General features: G+C 35.1%; 1 long non-coding RNA gene across 1 annotated transcript in view; it reads right to left on the bottom strand.

Annotated features, from left to right (window-relative positions):
* LOC135232304 (uncharacterized) overlaps positions 1–5,623 on the bottom strand; it is a 28,394-nt gene extending 22,771 nt beyond the window's left edge. The window contains exon 1 of the long non-coding RNA XR_010322835.1: positions 5,611–5,623. This is a non-coding gene — a long non-coding RNA (uncharacterized LOC135232304). The remainder of the gene's footprint in view (positions 1–5,610) is intronic.
* Positions 5,624–6,000: the final 377 nt, after the last annotated feature.

A 6,000-nucleotide genomic window follows, 5' to 3' on the forward strand; every position in this document is an offset into this window, starting at 1 on the left:
AGGTTATAGCTTGTGTGTATTATTGGAAGCATTTGGGAGAGATGCTCAGTTGCTTTGGGTTTGTTTCAAAGCAAGAGGATCCTGGTTCTGTAGAAAGTTCATTCCAGAGCCAAAACCATTCAGAGAAGTTGTAGGCCACATTAGTTCATTAGGATGGTGCACACTCACCGAATCATTCCCTAATTCATCTGAATGAATTAGAACGTTAAGGAGCACTTAGAACCAACATCCAGGACTACTTTGGATGTTTGCTCTGTGCTATAATTTCCACAGTACTTTCACCTATATCTTCTTATTTGGTCTACATAACAGTGTTGCAAGACAGGCAGGCCAGAATAAGAAACTAAGCCTCAGAAAAAGTAAATCATGTGCACAAGTTCATGCAGAGAGTAAGTAGCAGGATTGGATCTAAAAATCAGGAACAAAAGACTGAAAGGGAATACATTTAAATTTGTTATTTTAATTAATAACAGGTCACTTTTTTCTATTTTCCAAATGTTACCAAAATTCTGTTACTTTTGTAGTAAAAAGTAAATTTAAAATAAAATTAATGCTATTTTGCAATATTCGTTTCTATTAAATGAATTCTAACTAATAATATGTAAATCATATAATCTATATTCATAATGTTTCCAAATTCAAAAATTTCTCTAAGCCAATGCAATAATGATGATAGTAATAAAGACAATAAGTGAAATGAATTAAAGGATACATACCCTGCTTGAAGGTTTACAAAGCCACAAAGCATAACTTCAACCAATCCTGCTCTTAGTGTAGTACGTTTGACTCACTGTACGTGTTTGTTAGTGCTTTACAAGTAAGAATTTCCTATGAGAACCTTCATGATTTCCAAAATAACCCAACAAATTAACATTCTAATTCTGTGATTTCATTGAATTTTCCCATTTTGCTCAGAGCCTGTACAATAATACTGCAAAGGACGTTTTTTGCTTTGTTCAATTTTCCCATAATTATCCCCACAGTATCTCCTCAGAGTTTAAGTCATATTCCTCTCTCAAGCAAATTGAATTAGGGGATACTCTTTAAAGAAAAAGAAAATTAAACAAGACAACATTCCAAAGAAAAAAAATTGCCATGGTCCCTCCCAGAGACCTGGAATGAGCCCGGGTAAGGAAATGGCCCTAAGGTCTAAACTTCATCAGCTTAATGGTAAACCTGCTTCTTCTGAAGGGCAATACCACTGTCTTGACCAATGCCAGAAAGAGGGCTGAGAATGTGAATACACTTTTTAAAAACCTCATCTGTTATGATTTATAACAGAAAAGAAAGACTCAGAGTTTAGCAAAATCTTCTGCAGCTCTATTTTTTTAAAAAAAAAGATCCGAGAGCAATGTGCACATATGCGCGTGCACGCGTGTAAGCACATACACTTATTTTCATCTCTCTAAATCTTATATTTGTCAATAGTTTTGTTTTTCAACTTTACAGTGGCAAGGGAGAATAGTTGAATGAAGGAGTCAGCCTATTCCATCAGAACTGATATCAAGTTTGCATGTTAGCCTGAATCCCTTGCAGATGGGTGATTTTAAGTCGCTGACATCTGGAAAGCTATGTGATCCATCAAACTTGATTCCATGCCTGGAAGTTAATCAAAATCAGGGTTTCGGGGTACAGCTGTTTCCAGAATGGTTTTGTAATTTTTGCTCCGTGTGTCCCACTGCTGGTCTTCAGTTCAGCTCGCTTGGCTCTAATCTATTTAAATGGACTATGTGGATGTAGAACTCCTGAATCTGCTCAGTACACATGGTGTTCAATTATTGGGCCTGTGGTTTTCACATTCTAATGAGAAATACTTTAGTTTCTGTTCTGTTTTTGTTCCTTTCTATAGTATATGACAGGATTTTTAAATGTTTGCTTTGGGAATACACTTGTGCACACACACACACACAAAGACAGTGGGAATATATTAACTGAGTGCATATAGACCAGTCCCTTAAATTGTAAGTTCTATTACAGCTTCTGTTCTTTCTCAGGCATTTAGTCTCGGTAGATATCTGTGTAGCCATTACACCTGACTGATTAAAAAAAAAAGGTTGCTTATTTTTCTTCTTCCTTTTCCATTTTGGTTTATATTTCATTTCCTCAGTATAATTTCTTACAAAACGCCTATGAAGTAGATTAACATTCTAAATAAGTTCTAACTACTGGAAAATCACTGCCTTGATGGTCCTCGATCTGTTCAACATCAACCTGCCCAAGAGCGAATCATCATCTCTACCCTTAAGCTAGTTTCTTCTCCTGGGACTGACTTATTATGTCAGTTGCCATTATGCTATTCATCCAGACTTAAAAGCTCTGTACAATTTTTATTCTTTACTCTGTTTTAGTCCATGTATTCTATTAAACATTATTCTTCAAAATCTTCCTCATATTTGTACTGTTTTCTTCATGTCACTGCCAGATCCTAGGTCAGCTCAATACCTCATGCCTTACTAACACAGCAGCCTTTTCTTTACTTAAGCCATTTTCCCACAATGCTTTTCTCTTCTACCTCTCCACATCTCCATCAGGCTCCAAGTCAAGTCACCCCTCATTCATGAGAAACCCTCTCAATCCCCAGCTCTTAAAGAACATCACTTCGTCTTAACTCATATGACGTTTATTATCGCTACAATTCATTTCAGTACTACATGATATTCTACTTATATTATTATTTAAATTTTTTATATCTCCAAATTGCAATCTCTGGCAGCATAGTGGAATTTCTTTCAAGTCTACTCAGTGCCCCAAAGCTCTTTGTTAAAATAACTTTCCTAATTCACTGCCAAAGAAAACTTACTCCCCGCTGATAATAATTATAATTTAATTAAACTTATACATATGTATGCACATATTTATAAAAAACTTTATCTATATATTTACATAAAACATATCTATGTACACATATATTTATATATTTATATTTAAAATATTTCCTTTGTTATAAAAGTCAAAAACATAAATGAACAGATATATGCTAGCCTTTCACTGCACTACAAACATCACTATCAATTTTGTTACTTCATACTTTAGAAACATCAATCTATGCAATAGCATTATAGCCAATTGTTTTTAGTTCTGTCTCCACATCAAATAATTACAAGTATTAATTTTGCTGTGCAGCATTTAACTCCATGCCTGTGGTGTTATAAAACAGGCCTAAGAAACACCTATGAAAGATCTGCAAGATACAAATAACATTTATTCCTGCTTAGCATGTCATTGCCATATTAGTAAAAACACATGTACGGTACCAAACTCTTGCCTTGTACACTTAGTTTAATCAACACATTCAGTTAATTTCCTTATTAGATACATTGTAATAAGACTTTGAAACTCTTGTTCACTATTCACTCAACAAGAAATCCTTTATTCCAAAAGAATAAATTCTGAGGCTGCCTGTCATGGATTGAATTGCGTCCCCCCAAAATACGTGTATTAACTTGACTGGGCCATGTTTCCCAGTATTTTGTGATTGTCCACCATTTTGTCATCTGATATGATTTTCCTATGTGTTGTAAATCCTACCTCTATGACGTTAATGAAGTAGGAGAGGTGGTAGTTATGTTAATGAAGCAGGACTCAATCTACAATCTGCCTTTTCCAAAGTAGTTGGAATGTTAAAAAAAAAAAAAAAGGAGTCCTTAGCCCCGAGCTCAAATTTAAAGTAAGTTTCATATATCTCTTTAATTTACTTCCCTTGAGCTCCTCTTCAACTTCTTTGGGGGCCCCGGTGGTGTACTGGTTAAGAGCTGTGGCTACTAACCAAAAGGTCGGCAGTTCAAATCCACAAGGCACTCCTTGGAAGCTCTACAGGGCAGTTCTACTCTGTCCTATAGGGTCGCTAAGAATAGGAATTGACTTGGTGGCAACGGGTTTTTTGTTTTTAGTTCCTCTAACATAAGGCTGAATTAACAATAAATTCTGACCCAGGACATAATTCTACATTTATACCGCTGCCCTCAGAAGTCTCAGTCAAAACGGAAGGGTCCTAGGATGACTGAGGGGTTCTTTTCCTTCTGTTGTTTTGTTTGTTTTTGCTTTATGAGAACAAGCATTAACATCAATAATTCTTTGATCTGGTAGTCATTTATTTGCTTTGAAGAATTCATTTGGAGCTACATTTTCATATGTAAAAAAGTATAAATAATATTTGCCTTGCCCTTCTACCTCCCAAAATATTTGTTTCATTCCCTACCAGATTTTCTGAAAAAAGAACCAGTTTTCTTGAACAAGCTGACAAGCAACATGAAAACTAAAAACTGGTATAGTTCATAACTATTATAGCATATATTGTTCGTAAACAACAGTTTAGTCAAATGTCATTAAATAAACCCATTTTACCAATATTTCATAGGATGACTATGACGTGGTTGGGCCCAGGATTAAACATAATAGACAGATTTTGGTAAGGTGCAATGCATTCAACCCTACATACTGAAGGGTCTTCTACAAGGACCTCCTGCTCAGAAACAAATGTACCACCACCTAAGCACATTGTCTTTATTGCCCAATATTGTATAATCTATCATAGGAGAGAAGGTAAATATTTTCTCTGGTAAATATTCTAAACTTTTATTTTAGAATGTGTTCTGTAAAGTTTTCATGGATGACGAAGGACGAACACTGGCATCCCTCGTTTGTGCTTTCATCAAGCTTACTCCTCATGGCCTAGAATAAAGGTCTCATAACTAACTGTATCCCATCCCACGGACTTAGGCACACTGGTGTTAGAATACCTTGTGAAAGGATGAGATTTGAAATGACAGTTAAAACATAACTTTACAGGAAATTTTATTTTAAAAATTATTTTTTTCCAAACTGATCACTTGAATAAGTATTTTTCTGAAAGTCTTTTAAAGAAAACCATCTTTGATGTCCTAAAGGCATCAGTAAGAGATGAAACTGATTTTATTAGATGGGTTGTAAAAACCTGGGTTATTACTTTGTATCATATCAGGAACTCAATTTTTGTCATATTGATATTGATGAAGTAATATGAACTTAATAACATTCTGACATGGCAATAAATTGTGTGGTGTAACTGAAAAGACTAATAATTGTATATTATCTATCCATCTATCTACCTGTATTTTATCTGTTATTTTGGGAAATGTAAGTAAAAGCTTGGGTAAGTAAATTCTTGGGTCTTCTAGTGGCTCCTCTGCAAATTTGGCACTATTCTCAGCCATGGTTTGTTTCTCTAATAATTAAATAAATACTTGACCACAGTGAAGTGTGTGTATATTAATGCAACAACATAATAGCTTCTGTAATAATCCAGCAGATGGTGCTATTCTGCAATAAACAGCTTTTACTTTTGTCAGTAAGTGTCTCTGCCCTGGAAAAAAAAAAAAGCAATAGAATTTTTAAAGTGTATTATGGCATACCTTAGGAACCCTGGTGGTGCTGTAGTTAAGCGCTTGGCTGCTAACCGAAAGGTCAGCAGTTCAAACCCACCAACTGCTCCCTGGGAGAAAAATTTGGCAGTCGGCTTCCATAAAAATTACAGGCTTGAAAACTCCATGAGGCAGTTCTAATCTGTCCTATAGGGTAGCTAGGAGTCAGAAACACCCTATGACAAAGAGTTTCAATGGTCTTATTGCTTACCTTGGGCTGCAACTTTTACTGTGCCTTGTTTGGTTTCAGGAGTTTCCCTTGGCTCTATGAAAGAAAAATAAATTACTATGAAATACTATTGCACACAGAAAAAAATGTATAACAAAAGACGGGGAAAAAATCACAAAGACGAAAACAAATTTAAGAAGCATTGCCTTTGGCACTCAAACTTTTTGTTAAACAGTGAAACAATTATTAGGAGAACTGCTGAGATTTAAGCTGCTGAGAAAAACAAATGGCTGAACCAAATAAAAGCATAAAATAAAAATTCTGGAAACTTTTGTGCTTCAGTGTTAACTAACAATGGGATAACACCTAGCATTTGTTTAGACCTTCAATTTTTAAAAACATTTCAGAATCCTTTCTGGTAGCACAGTGGTT

Source organism: Loxodonta africana, chromosome 1 (genome assembly GCF_030014295.1).
Source record: "Loxodonta africana isolate mLoxAfr1 chromosome 1, mLoxAfr1.hap2, whole genome shotgun sequence".
Classification (NCBI taxonomy): domain Eukaryota; kingdom Metazoa; phylum Chordata; class Mammalia; order Proboscidea; family Elephantidae; genus Loxodonta; species Loxodonta africana.